General features: G+C 30.1%; 1 non-coding gene across 1 annotated transcript; it reads right to left on the bottom strand.

The window, feature by feature from the left end:
• Nucleotides 1-1,803: 1,803 nt before the first annotated feature.
• TRNAS-UGA (transfer RNA serine (anticodon UGA)) lies at nt 1,804-1,890 on the bottom strand. Its single transcript has one exon. It is a non-coding gene; the product is annotated as a tRNA-Ser (tRNA).
• Nucleotides 1,891-20,834: the final 18,944 nt, after the last annotated feature.

Here is a 20,834-nt window from a genome sequence, read left to right as displayed (position 1 = left end):
TTTCCCCTCGAGGGAGTGGTTATTTTCCCGATGAAATCGAGGGCACAAGTTTGAAATGGGTAGGGAGTTCCACGGCTGGAGCATGTATGAGGTTAGTTCGCTCCGCACCTTAAGAGAAAGAGTTCCGGCATAGGGAATTTGGATCTGTTTTTTTCTAAGTAGAGGAATTATACGGTTGAAAGGGATGGTGAGTGCCCTGGGATTCACAGACAGATGTGGAGTCGTAACAAGGTAGCCGTATCGAGGGCGCGGCTGGATTGAATCCTTTCATTTCAGGGGGGGGGGGGGGGGAGCTCATGCTTGTTGGGTATTACCTTTCCTGGAGCCTCTTCTCACTCACACATCATATGATTGTGTGGTGGGCGGCATTGCGGGCCGACCCGAATCGGCGTGGACCTAGTAAACTCCTTCTCGTTGTACCGAAATAGAGGTTTGATTTAAACGACCAGGTACAACATCCATCAATAATTGCCAAATCCTAAATTCAGTCTTCACTGATAGATAGAAAGATAAATTCTGTAAAGCAAAGAAAAGAGAAGGCTTGAAATCAAATCCATCTTAATACGAAATTTTGAAATAAAAAATCTTTCCACTTCCAGCGCACCTCCTTTCCATGCTACTTCTTTCTTTTCCACTTCATGACCAGGAATTATAGGTCGGCATTTCTTTCATTCCATCAAGAAAGGCACCTCTGGACGTTCTTAGGACAGTAATGGAAGTTTTTCCCAAAGAATTGAATGGAGCACTTTTGCATAAAGAAAGGTAAGCCTTACCAGATCAGAATTAAGGAAGCTGGTGTCGACTGTGATACACTGTTCAAAGGCGTCGACAAGCACTACATTCACTTCATGATTCCAACAGATCCATCTTTTATCATCTGCCTCTTGATTTGCCAATGAAAAGTGGAAACCAATTCTGTTGGAGAATTACTGAATCTTATTAGCATGGTAAAGAGGTTCAAGAATAGCAATCAACGATATATTATACTACACCTTCTTTATTTTCTATTTTATGTTGCCTATGCCTCTGATATTTCACAAGAGATTATTAATCATGGCTAACAATGGAAGAAGTTTAAGAAGAACGAGCCAACGCTCTAGTAATCCTTCTGGAGCTCTTAAAGTTCGATTCTTGTACTTTTACAGATGTATCTGGCTGCTCTCCTTGTAGGATTCAGAAGCTTTCTATTTCTGGGCACAGTCAGTGTTCTTGAATATCGAAGCATAAGACTTTATAGAAGAATTCCTGAAAAAAAAAAATTCCCAAAGTCGTATCTCTTTGGTTAATAAGGTCCAAAAGGTTTATCGCTCCCAGGGGGTGCAGATACATAATAGGCATATAGAAATTATTGTACGTCAAATAACATCAAAAGTTTTGGTTTCAGAAGATGAAATGTCTAATGTTTTTTCGCCCGGAGAACTAATGGTAGAGAAATTCGGCATGGTGCTCACTGGGCTTGGCAGCAAGCGTAGTGGCAGGCAGGCGATAGGATGTTACAGGATAGGCTTACTAAAGCTCGTGTAAACAAGATTTCTAGGAGAGAGGGTGAGTTCTCCATCTATCTTAGGAAGGTCTTCTGTCTTTTTTAAATTCTATATATCTCTTTTTGATGTTCGAGATCGCCTCCGTGTGGTTCATCCTAAGTAGCTAATCGAATATGCTTTTGTCTCTTGGAATCGTATCACCCATGACTGCCGCTGCATACTACCCGGTAATTGCAGGTCTGACTGATGCCTTCTCTCCAACAGCTGCTTCAATCAATGTGAAGTCTGACTACGAGGCCTCTTAAAGTGAGTCCCTTCGCGGATGGAGAGGGATTCGAACCCCCGATATTCCTATCGATACTTCGGTTTTCAAGACCGACTCTTTCAACCGCTCAGACATCCATCCCCTTCGCGCTTCGCCCGCCCTATCTATCCGCGCGCTGGCAGGTAGGGCCTTATCTATGTTAAGCATATAGTCATTGTGGTTACAGACGGGTTCAGTTTGCGATTAGACTAAGAACCTTCTCCGTCTAAGAAAGCTGCTTCACTTCTCCCCCGACTAGGACTCGTGTCGGAGGACTTTTGAGCGTGAGCTACCACTCATGCAGCGACAAGGACCCGCAACTCTCGAAGGGGCCACCAACCACCCGAATCACTGTAGCGTTCCTTCTGAGCCAGGATCAAACTCTTCTTTTGACTATGATTTGGCCCTACAGTGGTAGAACCTGGTGAACCGGGCGTACTACTTCTCAACCTTCTGTGAACTTTTCTTCTCTTATGATTTTTGCTACTTTGTTTAGTTTAGTGATTGATATCTTAGAGAAGCTGGTAAAGTAAAGACAGACTCTTTCGAAAGTAATGGCAGCTTTCCCCAGTAAAGACATGCTGCCCTCGTCGCTTTTAGTAGCTTATTTTCGTAAGCTCCTCTCTCCGGTCGTCCTCCTTCACCGCTATGATCCCTTTATTCTCTCGTATATAAGGATTCGGCTTGCTTCCTCAATTGGTTATTGGCTGGACATTGAATGGCATTGACCGACTCTTGTCAATACGATTCCTTATTTTCTTCTATTATAGGTAGCGCGCACACCAATTGCGATTCCGCGCATCTGATCTTTCCTGGTATTCAAATGGCTATGATTTGGCCCTACAGTGGTAGAACCTGGTGAACCGGGCGTACTACTTCTCAACCTTCTGTGAACTTTTCTTCTCTTATGATTTTTGCTACTTTGTTTAGTTTAGTGATTGATATCTTAGAGAAGCTGGTAAAGTAAAGACAGACTCTTTCGAAAGTAATGGTGGCTAGGAATGGCTTCAGTCAGCGTGACCTTTAAGGTAGGGGTAATCCGAACTTGAGGCGTGGGTCGCGCCTCACCGCAGGCACTGAATGAATGAAATGAGTGGTATGACTTCAAGTAAGAAAGTGAAAGTTCAGTCCTCACCGCCGTGGTTGTCATACGTTTGTTGAATGTTCTATTAAACTTTGAATTGACCAAAAGAAAAAGTATACATCTTTTTGTCCTTGTAACCAAAAACATTTTTATTTTTAGGGTATAAAAAACGCAACTGTTCTATTAAACTCTGAATTAACCAAAAGAAAAAGTATACATCTTTTTGTCCTTGTAACCAAAAACGTTTTTATTTTTAGGGTATAAAAAACGCAACTGTTCTATTAAACTCTGAATTGACCAAAAGAAAAAATATACATCTTTTTGTCCTCGTAACCAAAAACGTTTTTATTTTTAGGGTATAAAAAACGCAAATGGTTATTCGGTTGCTAACTGAGTTTTCACTTTCTTTTTAAATGATAAGACTAATTGCACAAAAGTCACTATATGAATATATTTTGAAAACTATAACAAAGTCATAATTTTTTTTTGACTCTCACTATCAAGTCTTCAAAGAGTTCATCATGTAATGTCAGCACCATTGTTACATTATCAAAAGTGATACATCAACGGATCATGTAATGTCAGCACCATTGTCACATTTTTAAAAGTGATACATCAACGGGTGAGTGTGTTGAGCAATTAAAATCAAGCGGTAAACACTGCAACAATTAAAAAACTTAATGACTAAACCTAAACAAAAAATCACATAGTATTAAAAACATTTTTTTATACAAGCTTAATGAGTTTTATAAATTTTACCCATTCAAATATACATTAGATTTATGAAAATATTAATAGATTAATAGTTATCCTAAGAAAAAAGAGCTACATATATACGTGACATATATGGTAATGGTGTGCAAAGGAGATGTGCTCCACAGTCCACCCTCCCACGTCGCCACGCTCCCCTTTTAAGTTTTAATCAATTTTATCCCTTCCATTACGCCACCAATATCCAACCACCCTCCACGCTCCTTACATTTAACTAAAATATCTATATATAAAAATTAATGATTAAATATTTAAATGTTCACGGGAAAATTAAAATTTATGTTGTACGAAATAACGGAAGGTAAACCGGAGTGGAAGTCGGCGGTGGCCGGTTGGAAAGGGTCGTCGGTTGCCACGTCATCAAACAAGAATTGAACAAAATTTGATTTTGTCTTTTTCAAATAAAAACCAATTTGTCAATCACGGCTTAATTGACACATCTATATAGTATATACGATTAAGTCGCCGTTTACGTTGTTTTAGTCATCCAAGTGGAAGTGGATATATTTCTAACACGTTAATAAATAGTTGGTTACGACTTACTTGCAGTTACAACACATTGCTTTTTTCGATTATCCGATTTATGGATTACGCCAAGACCAGGAGTATTTTACTTTATGGAAAAATATCAGAAAACACACTTTATTATATGTTAATTATAAAAAAAATCATGATATTTTTTTTAAACCGTCCAATTGTGCTCTAATAAGAGGTTTTTCAATAAGATGTATATAATAGTTGCGTTTTTATGATATTACAAAACATTTGATAGAGGGGTTTTATGTATTGATTAATATGATATAAGATTTTAAATGCTCAAAAATTAATATATTAGTTTTTATGTTTCATAAAGGATTTGTTTTATGTATGTATTGAAATTATAAGAGAGTTATACTAAGACATAAAGATAATATAGTGGTTCTATCCAATTTAATATATCAACATTCTCTTTGTATGAACCATCTTAGATTAATAATGTATAAGTAACTATTAAAGAGAATATCAAGATATCACTGATTTCAAATAATTTGAGTTTTTGTATTTACGATATTGGTTGTGATTCGAACACACATTTTATTATTATTTTATTGTATGTTGTTGTCCAGACATCCATTCAGTGTTTCAAAGACCCGGGCTCTTCTAATCGTGGCCGAGTCCAACAACTACATTGAGTTATGTTTGGGGCCCATTCATATACCTCATTCGTTTTATACCAAATTATTGAATTAAGGACCAAGTAAATGGTAAATCCACACATATGCAAAATACTTGGTCAATATTCAATAACCATACATAAAGATGGTTTTCCACCAACAATTTGCTATTAAATAAACAAAAAATTTAAGGATCAATGTCACCCTCAAAATCTGTGACACGATCAAACCATTTAAATTGGTTCACAACCAACACATATATTGCTTTGACTTTTTTTTTTATTGCTTATCCTAATAATCATATTTTAAAAAGACGGACACATTTGATAATGGATACGGATCGAACGATATCAAAATCTTTCTATTCTAATAAAATAGTAGTTTTTAATCTTCTTTTGACATATGTCATCATATTAAGTCTCATAATTAATGTAAATTTTATTTATTTATTGTCATGTTTCACCTTGTTATGTCTTATAATTAATGCATACCATTTGTCAGCATACTGATTCTCCATTTAAAATTTCAAAATTTAAATTTCTCATTCTAATTACATTAAATTAACAACATTAGAATAAAAATTAAAATAAAATTAATAAAAATTATAAAGTGATATAATTTTACATATTTATTTAAATCAATGATTATAATTTTATATAACTAAAAAAACCTCTTAATTAATAATTTATTTAAAATAAGCTACTAATAATTTTAAATTTTAACTATTAAAGTTCAATTAATCTTATAACCGTGGTTTCCACGGGTTATAAACTAGTTTATCCTAATAATCATATCTTAAAAAGACGTACACATTTGATAACGGATATGGATCGAACGACACCAAAACTTTAAAATTTTAAGTGATGGTATTGGTATATATCAATTGTTATGGTGTGTTTGTTTTTGACTTAATCTTTCTTCCTATTCTAATAAATGAATAAGTTTATTCTCCTATTGACAAGTGTCAAACTATTAGACTTCTCATTAATATTATATGTAACATATCATGTCACTTGTCAACTTATTAATTATCAATTTTAAATTTCAAAATTTAAATTTATCACTTTAATTACATTAAATTAATAATTGATTTTCAATTTTAAATTTTCAAATTTTCAAATTTTTAGTTTAACTATATTAAATTAATAACATTAGATTAAAAAATAAAATAAAATTAATATAGATTATAAGGTGATATACATTCACATATTTATTTAAATCAACGATTATAATTTTATATAATTAAAAAATATCCCTTAAGTAATAATTTATTAAAAATATTTGATAAAAAATTTTGATTTTTTAACATGAAAGTTTAATTAATTTTATAACTGTGGTTCTTACGGGTTATAAACTAGTATACTTAATATATAAAAACTTAAATAGTTCAATTGTAAAGTTGTTTCATTTTTACTTAATATTAAAAAATGTCTTAATGAATAAAATTGGAAAAATGATATCTTTAAGGCCAACTCTAATGGTAAAACATAAAAATTGTGAGTTTTAAACACCAAAATGGTGTAACCAATCCAACCACACACTAAAATGGTGTATTTTAGAGGCCAAACATTTTGGCCTCCATATTTGGTGTTGTAGTGTATCCCACACACTAAAATTATGTATTTTAGAGGTTGGTTGGAGTGATAAAGAGAAAAACTAACACTAAAATAGTGTTTTTTAGTGTCCCATTGGAGTTGGTCTATATCACACACACACACACACACACACACACATATATATATATATATATATATATATATATATATATATATATATATATATATATATATTCCCAATTACGACATTTTTTTCCACACATCAAACCACGTTCTATTTATTTCTACTTATCTCAATTACCCTTTATCTAAAATTCTAAATTTATATCATACAACATCACAACCATATTCTTTGTTGCATATCTTCTTCTACGAATATTAAACATCTCCTTACGCTGCATCTTCTTGTGTTTTTCAAAGTCATTGTCGTTTATTTATTTTTTTCTTCTTCACGGTGAAAAGTCTCATGTTGGCCTTAAACTATCAAACTACACAAATTATAAATATATAAAAAATGCAAATTTTTATATGTATGTGTAAAATATTGTGGCTAAAAGTGCATATTTTTATGTACAATATTAGGCGAATGTTTGCGCGTTGCACATAAACACTTATATAGTTAAAATCTTTACAAATATATGTTTTTACTAAATATAACAATAACGTTGTTGTTAAATTTGGTATAATAATTCGTATACTAAACTAATATAATATATTGATTATTTGGAAATTATATTAAAATATATACATTTATTATAATTGTATAATCTCAATCGTTTGAATAACTTCTACCCGTGAGTTACACATGAATAAAATAAAATATAATATATTGTTTAATGTTATTTATAGTTGTTCTTATTTTTAATTAATTTTTTTAATTTATTTGCTTACTGTTTTAATTTCTATCATTATAATTATTTAAAACCTCAAAATTTGTTTTTTGATTTTAAAGATAACAATATAATCATTTATATACAATTATTTCTAACTATTGTTATTAAAAATTTTTAAGCTACTTATTTGAAAACTTTTAACGATTGTAAAAATATATGTAGGAAATATTTTAGTTAATTTGAGATTACAATTTAGTTTTTGCATTTATCACTACAATTTATCACTTTTAACTATTATAAAATATTCTTTGATTTTTTAAGTGGATCTGAAATTTATATTTAAGTTGACACGTTAATGTTATATTTAAATTAACAATTTAAGTATTTTATCCGAACTGTTCAAAAGTTGTAGCTTTAAATTGATAATAGTTTACATACAACAACATTTTAAATCTAATAAATTAAATATAACATGTTAAAAGTTAAAGACATAACTTTATCAGTAAAAGTAAATATATTATTTAAAATTAAAATATAGTTTATTTATGATTACACTTTAGGTTTGATATTCATTTAACCTTATTAACCAACTTATAATCATCATTAGAAAGACATTATAATTTATCAATTTTAACTATTTACAAAATATTTTTTTGGTTGTTTAAGTTAAACTAAAATTTATATTTAAGTTGACCCTGTAATGTTGTATTTAAATTAATAATTTAAGTATTTTATACAAGTTGTTCCAAAATTGTATCTTTAAAATGATAATGGTTTACATCCAACAATATATTAAAACTAATAAATTAAGTAATATGTTAAAAGTGAAAAAACATAATTTATGAGTAGAAGTAAAAATATTATTTTAATATGTGAATTTATTTTATATATGATTACATTTTAGGTTTGATATTTATTTAACTTTATTAACTAACTTATAATTATTATTAGAAATAAATTGAAAAGTCATGGGAGTTTCAAATGAATGTGGTGAAAGGAAAAATGCATGCGAGTTTCAAATAAATGTGGTGAAAGGAAAAATGTTTCCTTTATAAATATACTAGGCAAATGCCAAAACACCTATATAATTGAAGTCTTTACACATATATGTTTTTTTTAAATATAACAATAATGTTGTTAAATTTGATATCATAATTCGTATCTACATTGATATAATATATTGATTATTTTAAATTATATGATAATATATATACATCTATTATAACTGCTGTTAGGCGTGTCAAACCCAACAAATAAAGGGGTACGATATACTCCAAAATAATCTCACTATATTGCACTAAAAGGTAGTACAAGGCAAGCAGGGTCGATCCACAAAGACACGTGATAATTAGTCTATACCTCTTTGCACAAGGTACTATAGTCACCAATAGTAACAATGGGGGGGTTTTAGAGTACAATGGCTAAACAAACAAATTAAAAACACACACAATCAGCTAAATTAGTGAATTAGATTCAGATTTTGTAACGACTCCAACTTCATGTATGACAACTTAGCAATGTGACTCAAAGATGACACAATATTCGTTCAATTCTATCTAAGTTGGTACTTGAAAGTGCTAATAAGCTCTAACACTTCCCATTCACTGTATTAATTAACCAAAATAAGCTCTTTGATTAACCCTAACCTTATTAACCTTATCTAAACAAGCTCTTAGAATTAGATTATAAGATTGCATGAAGCTTTATGTGAATGTTCCCAACAACACCCAATACTCCTCATAAGCTCGGGAGTTTAAAAGTGTATGAATAAGATTTACACTAAATTCATTCAATAGAGGTCAATTTAATGTTTGTTACTTGTTCAATTTCACAAAACAATTACGGATCTTGTAAAAGAGATAACTTGAATAACCTAACCCTAATTCAAATGGCCAATAAGAATCACAATTAGAATTAAACATTCGATTGAAGCAAAATCAAATTCATTAGATAGAAATTAAGAACAAACATCATGTCATATAATTGAAGTCACTACCAAGAAGTCAAAATATGAAATTGGAGAAACTAGGGTTCTAGCCACACATGGCTAGAACAAGATCACAAGAATAAAAGATGGAATTAAAGTGCAATTACAACTTACAAATACTAGAAATAATGTTTCCAAATGATTGCTAATCAAACCCTTGCAAAAACCTTTGAAAATCCTCCTCCAAATGTGCTATGATATGTTGTGTTCTTCAAAAAATGGCCCTTAACCCGTAATATGAAAGATAGGAAAAACTGTCAAAAGTTGGTTTCTGGGTCGAACACGGCCCGTGTTGAACATAGAGTAAATCTGACACGGCCCGTGTTCAACATGGTCAACAGCTCCTCTTTTTGGTCAACACGGCCCGTGTTGGTTTTTCAGTGTAAATCCAACACGGCCCGTGTACCCTTCTGACTCCGAATCCAAACTTGATTTTTCCAACTTTTTCGTTCTTCGCCCGATCATCCCGAAATCTTCACCAATGCTTCCCGACACTTCCCAAAGCGCGTTCCAACCTCCGGTTTACCTGAAAAAGACATGAAAATGTGCAAATAAGGTTGTTCTAGAGACTAACATGAAATATGATGAAATGCAAGACAAATGAAGGACAATTATGCTAAATAGATGCATGAAATGGGACCAGAAGGTGTGCAAAAAGGTGCACAAAATGCACCTAACAACTGCATTATCTCAATAGTTTGAATGACTTCTACTCGCGAACTACACGTGAATAAAATTAAGTATAATATATCGTTTTATGTTATTTGTAGTTGTTATTATTGTTTATTATTTTTTAAAAATTTGTTTGCTTGATGTTTTAATTTCTATCATTGTAATTATTTAAAACATCAAACATTGTTTTTTGATTTTAAATGTAACAATATAATTATTTATATATAGTTATTTTCAACTATTGTTATTGCAATTTATTTTTAATTATTGTTATTTCTATCTTGAATGTTTGGGATGGTATTTGGTGGATTTTGCCTTTGCCATGTGGAATCTCTTGTTTCCTCTCCAAATCTTGGTTCAAGTTCCCTCAAATACATGCATTCATTGACGTTTATCCCTCAATGATGGTTGCTGGTCACTATCTATTGTTTGCTGCACAACTTTTGATGCATGTTGCCTCTATAAATTTTGTTTGCTTAAACTTGTTTATTTTGTAGTTTTCTCTATTTTGAACCTTTAATGTGTGGTCGAGCTCCCAGTTGGTCACTTGGTTTCTTTAATAAATTTCGATGTTCAATATATATATATATATATATATATATATATATATATATATACACACACACACACACACACACTAGGCAAATGCATGCACATTGCGCGAAAAATAACTATATAGTTGAAGTCTTTACATATATATGTTTTTTTAAATATAACAATAATGCTGTTGTGAAATTTTATATCATAATTCGTATACTAAATTGATATAATATATTGATTATTTTGAATTATATAATAATAATATATATACATCTATTATAACTGCATTATCTCAATAGTTTGAATGACTTCAAACCGCGAATTACACGTGAATAAAATTAAGTATAATATATGATTTAATGTTATTTGTAGTTGTTATTATTGTTGATTAATTTTTTAAAATTTATTTGATTGATTTTTTAATTTCTATCATTATAATTATTTAAAACATCAAACATTGTTTTTTGATTTTAAATGTAACAATATAATTATTTATATGTAGTTATTTTTAACTATTGTTACTGTAAGTTATTTTTAACTATTGTTATTGTAAATTATTTTAAGTTACTTATTTGAAAACTTTTAACGATTATAAAAACATCTTTAGGAAATATTTTAGTTAAATTGATATTACAGTTTTGTTTTTGCATTTATCACTACAATTTATCACTTTTAACCATTTACAAAATATTCTTAATTTGGTTTTTTTAAGTGAAAATAAAATTTATATTTAAGTTGACACTATAATGTTATATTTAAATTAATAATTGAAGTATTTTTGTCCAAACTGTTCAAAAGTTGCAACTTTAAACTAATGATGGTTTACATACAACAACATTTTAAATCTAATAAATTAAGTATAATATGTTAAAAATTAAAGACATAACTCCATAAGTAGAAGTAAAGATATTATTTTAAAATTGAAATTTAGTTTATTTATGATTACACTTTAGGTTTGATATTTATTTAACTTTATTAACCAACTTATAATCATTATTAGAAAGACACTATGTAACAACCCAAAAATCACGACTAAAAATTTCTTTAAAAACATTACTAAAACTATATTATAAAAATCGTATCATAAGTCATAACATAATTTTTCGAGTATTAATTCGAAACATAATCTCATTATTAGAGTCAAACATTCCCAGGCTAACTGACTATGGTGTGTGCACTGCAATCTTCCCGAGCTCCTCTTTTAAAAACTGAGTACCTAAAACCAAAACCGAAACCGTAAGCACGAAGCTTAGTGAGCTCCCCCAAACTACCACATACCACACAATAACAAATAAAACACATATTGGGCCTTGCCCACTGCATCGGACCGAAGTCCGGAACTAGCTGCATCAGACCGAAGTCCAGAACTGACTGCATCGGACCGAAGTCCGAAACTGGCTGCATCGGACCGAAGTCCGAAACTGACTGCATCGGACCGAAGTCCAGAACTGACTGGGACCTTGTCCCCTGCATCGGACCGGAGTCCGGAACTAGCTGCATCGGACCAAAATCCGGAACTGTCTGAACATAGCATAACATAAACACGTATCTGCTAACATAACATATATACTGCATACTGCATCGAGCCGTAGCCCGGAACACATAACACATAAATCCTGTTTGAGCCACGAAGGCATCAAACATACTAACTACTGCATCGGACCAAAATCCGGAAACTACTGCTAAATTAATGGGTCGGCATTGTGGCCTTAGACCCGTTCCTACTGGCAGGAAACTCACCTGAACTGCTGAGCTCTGCCGATAATCCTCTGGCTGCTAATCGACAATCCCCTGAGCCGCTGCTCCTCCTTCTCTTAGAGCCACCAATATCAATATGACACTTAGTCTGACAGTCCTCTAAAAGTCAACTAAGTCAACTCTGGTCAAAGTCAAAATTCTGGTCAAAGTCAACCTTCCCGGTCAACCCTACTCGCCGAGTCCACCTAATGACTCGTCGATTTCATCTGCTCAAGGTCTTTCTATTCGCGACTCGACTCGCCGAGTCAGTCCATGACTCGCCGAGTCCAACTATTTCCGAGTCCTGACCTGTCCAACTCGCTGAGTCTCCACCCGACTCACTGATTCGAGTCTCAACTCAAAGGGTTTGGGGTTTCGCGACCTGACTCGCCGAGTCCAAGAATAGACTCGCCGAGCCCAAGGCAATCTTCAACCAACTCGTCGAGTTGTTCTTCCAACTCGCCGAGTTCATGCCTAACTTCATCCGACTCGTCGAGTCCACCCATGTGACTCGCCGAGTCGCTACAGCTCTTAATCCATGCAGTGGCTTTTCGAGCCAAACAGGGGTTCCAAATCATAGATCCATACTTCTAAGGCCTATTCCTCACGTAAAGTGGCAAACTTTACGTGTAGCTAAAGAGATCTAGGCTCAAAACACATTCAAACTAGGGTTTATGGCAAACATACTTCTCCAACATACCAAGGGTTGATACTTTAGGGGATTCTAGACCAAAACAAGCATGGATCTGAGGTAGCAACCTCAGATCTGGACCTCTAGCTCGAAATGGTTACTTATCATGCCAAAAATGTCCAAAACTCACATATAAGAATAGATCTAGGTGCAAATGGGAGTCCAAGCAACAACTTATTACCTCCAATTGGTCTAAAATGTCTTCTCAATCCCGGATCTACAGTCCCTTCTTGCACCTCCAAGGTCTTTCTTCCTTCTCCAAGCTTTAATGCACTCTTCAAGGCAAGATCTAGCTAAAAAACGGATATGGTGGCTAGGGTTTGGTGTTCTGGGGTAGAGAGGCAGTAAAGGAACCCTAGGGAGGAGAATGAGACGTTTAAGTAGGCTCCAAGTCCCGGATTTAGGGTTTTCCTCGTTCAGACCCAACTCGTCGAGTTCACGAGCCGACTCGCCGAGTTGGTCACTTACTCGATCCCCCGGATCCCGCTCCGACTCGTCGAGTTCCTCCCTGGGCTCGACGAGTCCACTCCTTGACTTAGGGTTTCTTTCCTTTTCTTGGCCTTTCTGATCTTGGGTGTCGCACACTACAATTTATTACTTTTAATTATTTACAAAATATTTTTTGGGTTGTTTAAGGTAAACTAAAATTTATATTTAAGTTAACCCTATAATGTTATATTTAAATTAATACTTTAAGTATTTTATACAAATTTTTCCAAAATTGTATCTTTAAAATGATAATGATTTACATCCAACAATATATTAACACTAATAAATTAAGTATAATATGTTAAAAGTTAAAAAACATAACTTTATAAGTATAAGTAAATATATTATTTTAATATTGAAATTTAGTTTACATATGATTACACTTTTGGTTTGATATTTATTTAACCTTATTAACCAATTATAATTATTATTAGAAAGAAATTGAAAAGTCATTGGAGTTTCTAATGAATGTGGTAAAAGGAAAAAAATACATGGGAGTTTCAAATGTATGAGGTTCAAGGAAAATGCTAGCTTTATAAGATATATAGATATAGATATAGATATAGATATAGATAGATAGATATAGATATAGATATAGACTAGACGAATTCCCGCGCGTTGCGTGGCGCAGGTTAAAAATATATTTTTAAAATATTGAAAAATATATGTTTAAAATGGTTATTTATTGACATTAACTTTGACATAATATTTTTACACTAGTGTATACATATATAATCTTAACTATTTGAACAGTATTATTCATTGACATCAATCCGCCTTTCTCGCTAATAGAATTATACATAATTATCTATTTAGTATTATTTATAACAAATGTTATGATTGATTAATTTAAAAAATTTTAGTTGTGCGATTATTTTCTAATTTCAATAATGATTATCATTTAGAGTACAATTTATTTCTAGCTAACGTTACATAATTTTTAATTTGATGTCATTATCATTTAAAATTAATGTTCGAATTTTAAACCACTTATTATTATTTATAATTTAAAAAAGACTTTTAAGAAACACTTAATATTATTATTCAAATATGAAACATATACTAAATAATAAAGTGATAAGATTGACAACTTGCATTTCAAAAGAGACTTTTATGGATAATATAAAATATCCATGATTTTTATAATTTGCCATTTATTATTATTAATAAGTGAAAGAAAGCTTTTAAAAAACACTTACTATTATTATTAAAATGTAAAACATATACTAAAATATAAAGTTATAAGATAAACAATTTGCATTTTAAAAGAGACTTACATGGATAATATGGATAATATGACATATCCATGATTTTTAATTAATTATTTCTTTGAAGCAACACAAATATACAAACATATATATAATATCTAATTAAATACTATAGATATCACATTGCATAACATACGATCGATAATATGAATATAATCTAATTTACATTAAAATTTCAACCACAACATACAATGATTGTCTTAAAAGAATACTTAAACCAAGAATATATATATATATATATATATATATATATATATATATATAGAGAGAGAGAGAGAGAGAGAGAGAGAGCTAGGTTCAAATGTTTTTAGCAACTATAGTGTGTATAAATGCACCAATAGGAATTTAGGAATAATAAAATTATTAAAAAATAATATAAGGGTAATTTTGTAACTTTACATCACCTTCATTTATTAAACCAAAAATAATTCTCTTATATAGACAGAAAACTCCTTAATTAATGGAACAGTTACCATAAAAGGCTTTAAACTAACCCTAGTCGTCCAAGTCCATTTTGTGAGGACGTGTTGCGTTGGTTCCCTTTTTGCTATCGGCCGAGAAAGAGAAATCTGGAGGGGAGGGGCTGTGCTATCGGAAGAGAAGAGGATGAAGGGAAATGAGGCTGAAATCGAGTAGGAATATGAAAGAGGTGTCCGGTGGTGTCGATTTTGAGGTAAGTAGGCTTCGTATGTTCATTAGCTTTTGCTTCATTTGATTTTAACCCGATAATTAGCCTATATGGTGGACAAATCCCTGTGAATAAGGGAGTCATGAACCCTATAACTGTGTTCATCCATGGTCTAAAGCCTTAAAGAAACCTGCTAACGATTTAGCATGTGATGAGGGAAAGGTGTTCGATCAAATGCTTAAGAGAACAACTTCAAATGTCTTGGAACTTTATCTTGATTTTGTTTGTTTGTTGTTCTTTTTTAATTTCTTGTAGGAACGCCTTATGATGGAGGAATATACTTTCTTCACATAACATTTCCTGAATTCCTGCTAATTATCCTTTTAAGCCTCTAAAGGTATGTCCATATCTATGCTGAATATACCTAGAATTTTGTTTTCATGGCAGAATTCTCACATATTGTAAATGCCTAGAATTTGATTTCATGACATTCTCATAGAATATAACTTTTTATCAAAGATAGATTTTAATGGTTGTAGATAGGAAATCATTTTACTAAAATTCACATGGTTCTAAAATTCACATGGATATTGGCAAAGTGGATTTTGATTGCAAAAAAAGTTATTTAAGTGCATTCTGTAATGCATTATGTCAGAATTTATTTATCTAAACGCATTATGTTAGAAGGTTTTTTGAGAATGTTTGAATGGTATTTAAGTGCATTTTGTAATGTATTCAGTCAGAATTTATTTATATAAATGCATTCTGTTATAATGTCTTTCGAGAATGTTTGTTAACAACAAATATATTTGTTTAACAGGTAATACTAAGTAATACAAACTAGTAATATATCTTATTCTTTTAGAATTGCATGGAGAAGAATTCAATATTGATCATACAAGAGAAATATTTGGAATCGAGTTCAACAACAAGTATATATGCGAAGATCAAGTGGATATTCTGTTAGAATATGTATAACTATATTTAAAATGTATAAGGATTTTAGTTTGTAAGAATATGTATGAATTTGTATTTAAGTTCGAATGTGTAAGAATATATTAGAATGTTTGTTATTTTTCAACATCTGATTCAAGAATTTTGTTTTTATTCAATAATATTCTATTAGAATAAAATTCTGAAAGAGCATCATTATAACAAAAAATATTCTGACAGAATAAAATCGGTAAAAATTGAAATTGAATTAATTAAAAAATTCAGATTTTTTTAAATTAGGAGAATTAGTCATCCCTAAAAATTCGAAAATTTCCTTTTATAAATGTAGTTAATTGTCCAAAATACCCTTTTGCTAAAAATTGTGTGATTATATGGTACATGTTACCCCATTGTAATATCATACACTCTCAAATCTTGTTCATTGATTAATTTCATCCGTTGGTCCAGATCTGTGCATTCTGGCACACAATACTGAGTAAAAACAAAATAACCTAACCATATATATATATATATATATATATATATATATATATATATATATATATATATATATAAAGAATTAGTTTATAAAACCTACAAATTAAAAACTTTATCATAATAACATGGCTCGAAAATGGTTCAAAGCCCTCAAACCAATACAAAAACTTTTAAACTTGTTTTCTTTGTGAATTTTGTCTGTTATTTGTATATGTGTGTCTACTCAAATAGATTCACCCTTTTATAGTAGACGATTCATTAATTGTTTATTAAGCATATTATAGAAGTTATAAAACCTTATAATAGTTAATCATTATTAAGAGACTTTCGAGTGATATTCATTCAAATAGGAGGTTTCAAATGAATATGGTTTGAGTAAAAATATAAGTTAAAAAGCCTTGGGAGTTTCAAATGCATGATGTTTAAGGAAAAATGCTAGCTTTATAAGATAGATAGGTGAATGCCTGCACGTTGCGCAGAAACACCTATATAGTTGAAGTCTTTACAAATATATGTTTTTTTAATATAACAATAACGTTGTTGTTAAATTTGATATAATAATTCGTATACTAAACTGATATAATATATTGATTATTTTAAATTATATTATAATATATACATTTATTATCATTGCATAATCTCAGTCGTTTGAATAACTTCTACCTGCGAGTTACACATGAATAAAATTAAATATAATATATGGTTTAATGTTATTTATAGTTGTTGTTATTGTTAATTAATTTATTTACTTGATGTTTTAATTTCTATCATTATAACTATTTAAAACTTCAAACATTGTTTTTGATTTTAAAGGTAACAATATATTCATTTACATAGAGTTATTTTTAAGTATTGTTATTATAAGTTATTTTAAGCTACTTATTTGAAAACTTTTAACGATTATAAAAATATTTTTAGGAAATATTTTAGTTAAATTGAGATTACAATTTAGTTTTTGCATTTATCACTATAATTTATCAACTTTAACTATTTACAAAATATTCTTTGGTTTTTAAATAGAACTGAAATTTATATTTAAGTTGATATTGTAATGTTATATTTAAAATAACAATTTAAGTATTTTGTCCCAACTGTTCAAAAGTTGTAACTTTAAACCGATAATGGTTTACATAAAACAACATATTAAATGTAATAAATTAAGTATAATATGTTAAAATTTAAGAATATAACTTTATAAGTAGAAGTAAAAAAATTAATTCAAAATTGAAAATTAGTATATTTATGATTACACTTTAGGTTTGATATTTATTTAGCTTTATTAACCAACTTATAATCATTATTAGAAAAACACTACAATTAATCACTTTTAACAATTTACGAAATATTATTTGAGTTTTTTAAGTTAAACTAAAATTTATATTTAAGTTGACCCTGTAATGTTATATTCAAATTATATTCAAATTAATAAGTTATGTATTTAATACAAATTGTTCCAAAATTGTATCTTTAAAATGATAATGGTTTACATCCAACAATATAGAAAAACTAATAAATTAAGTATAATATGTTAAAAGTTAAAAAAAATCACTTAATAAGTAAAAGTAAAGATATTATTTTAATATTGAAATTTAGTTTATATATGATTACACTTTAGGATTGATATTTATTTAACCTTATTAACCAACTTATAATTATTATTAGAAAGAAAATGAAAAGTAATGGGAGTTTCAAATGAATGTGGTGAATGAAAAAAATAAATGGGGGTTTCAAATGAACGTGATGAAAGAAAAATGTTTCATTTATAATATAGTATGATATGATAGATATAGATATAGATATAAGTATGTTAATGCGGAAAGTTTAAGTTTAATCTTTCAACTTTTTATAAGTCGTCACTTGCAACTTTTCTATTTTGTAAAATGATATTTTGCATTCTTTTACTTCTTTAAAATAACATTTTCACCCCTCCACCTTCAACTTTGTAAATTGTCACTTTCAACCCTTCATTTTCTAAACTTTCATGTTTATCTCCGCTCACATAATGTGTGTGTGTGTGTATATATATATATATATATATATATATATATATATATATATATATATATATATATATATCATTTTCCTTCCTTTACTTTTTTAATACGCAACAAAAACATGTAAAACTCTACGGCAAAACGTGTATTCAATTACTAGTTACTTTTGTAAACTACAAGATAAGAAACATTATAGAAAAGTTATTCTAAATTAACTTCTTTGATTCTTTTATTGAAAGTTAATATTTCATTCTTTTTTTTAGAATGACTGAATAAATAAAAAACTGGAGGACTAGCAATGAGTTATAGCCAAAATAAAAATAGTTAAATCGAAATGTTCAAAATGGGGTTTTGAAATTACAACTAATGTGAAGTTTATGCTTCGAATGCACCACCTAATTAAAAGTAAAGGAAACAATACCATCAAACATTCTACCTTGTTTGGGTCTCGTTGTATTAAACATGCATTTGTTTATGAATTTTCAAATAGACCACCAAGTTGTGCAAAGGATGGCCTTAAGAACCATTTGTTTTTGTTGAAGTCAAATTAATTGATTCTAATGAAAGAATGAAACCCTTGGACTGAACTCAACAAAGAGCTATCAAAACCACACCAATGACTTATCTTTTAAAGAAAATGATATTGATTAATGTCACGTATTTTTTTATTGGATTAAGCTTTTGTATTTGAACTTATTAAAAAGTCATCTAAATGTCAGACACCACCCCCGATGCAATACCAATGTGCTAATTTAATGGTTATTTTCTTGAAGGTGGTTATTGAAAAGTCCATAAATTTTGATATTATTTTTTATCTCTTATTTTTTAATGATAATGACAAAAAAACAAAGATTATTCTTTTTATGTTTGGAATGTTAGCGGTTAAAAGATACTTTGTTTAGTTAGGGTTTTTACGTTTGGAATATTAGCGGTTAAAAATACTCATTTAGCTTGGGCTGACAAAAGTTGGTATGACACATAAAGATATCTAATATGAAATAAAGTTGTGATGAACATGGAATTCGAATTCGTGTTTGTGTTGTATATAAAAACACAACATCATGTTCATATTTAAAATCTGACACATAATTTAACTTGATAGCAACATGAAAAGAAAATCATAACGACACAATAATAAAATGATAAGGACACGAAAATAATATGAGTTATATATATTATTAAGTACTATATTAAATTAACTATTTTTTTACATTTATTTGTTACTTAAACACCATCTTTAATTGTCCTTTGAAAACTCAATCGACCTCCGGTTCCAATGACTACAACTCTTCGTCTCTCCACGACACACTTATGCTAGGCTTTTATTCTTTTAATAAGATAGATGGTATTTGTTGCTCTTATAAATTCTCAATCGTTTTCTTCAAGTCTTCAGTCCAATTATGTGATTTCTACCAAAAGATTTTTAGTCCAGCAGTACCGGGTGTTGTCCTATCATTAAAGTCGAGGGTTCAAGTCCCGTTTTATGACATACATGGATTCATGAGTAGTTTAGGAGTATATTAGATTTGTCGTTAAAAAATTATATGATTTGTATGCTCAATCAAGTCTTCAACCCTCATTCTCTTTAGTGAGTATGTTGTTGGCTCACCGATGCATTGTAGAATATCAACTACATCAATGGGTGATTCAAATAAGGATGTGTACGAAAAGAAGAAGGACGTGATGCTTAGTTAAAAGCAAGATATTATTACTTATTTTTTTTTATAATTAGCTTAATTTATACATCAAACCATCTTCTCCAAAGTGTTTCAAAGGATCATGTAAGGTATGTACCATGGAATTGTACAATCTCCATAACTTCGAATGTTTTTAGATTTTATAAAACCTTACCCTAACACCAGTATCACTTAAATACTCATTTCAATTGGTTTCATTTGATTAAAACACTCTCGGATTCTATAATCAAAGTCTCGACACTTGTAGCCCATTATTTAATCATTTATCTTCCATTTTTTTATCACAAAAATCAATGTATTTTGTTATTGTTACACCACAAACACATGCCGAATCTATAATAGAAAATCATGTGGTTTACTAACTAAATGAAATCAATAAAAACGAAGTTATTCTTTGGGTTAGGCTTATTAAGAGTTGCTACAATAAGGATGGAACACTTGGTACACAGGTAAACCGACACTTGTTAGGTTGTGTTTGGTTAAACATCACTAAGATGGTGGCGGGTTTACATGA

The sequence above is a fragment of the Lactuca serriola genome, chromosome 3, assembly GCF_051521515.1.
Source record: "Lactuca serriola cultivar US96UC23 chromosome 3, Lser_US96UC23_V15, whole genome shotgun sequence".
NCBI classification, from domain to species: Eukaryota; Viridiplantae; Streptophyta; class Magnoliopsida; order Asterales; family Asteraceae; genus Lactuca; species Lactuca serriola.
This window is presented reverse-complemented; position numbering and strand designations above follow the sequence as displayed.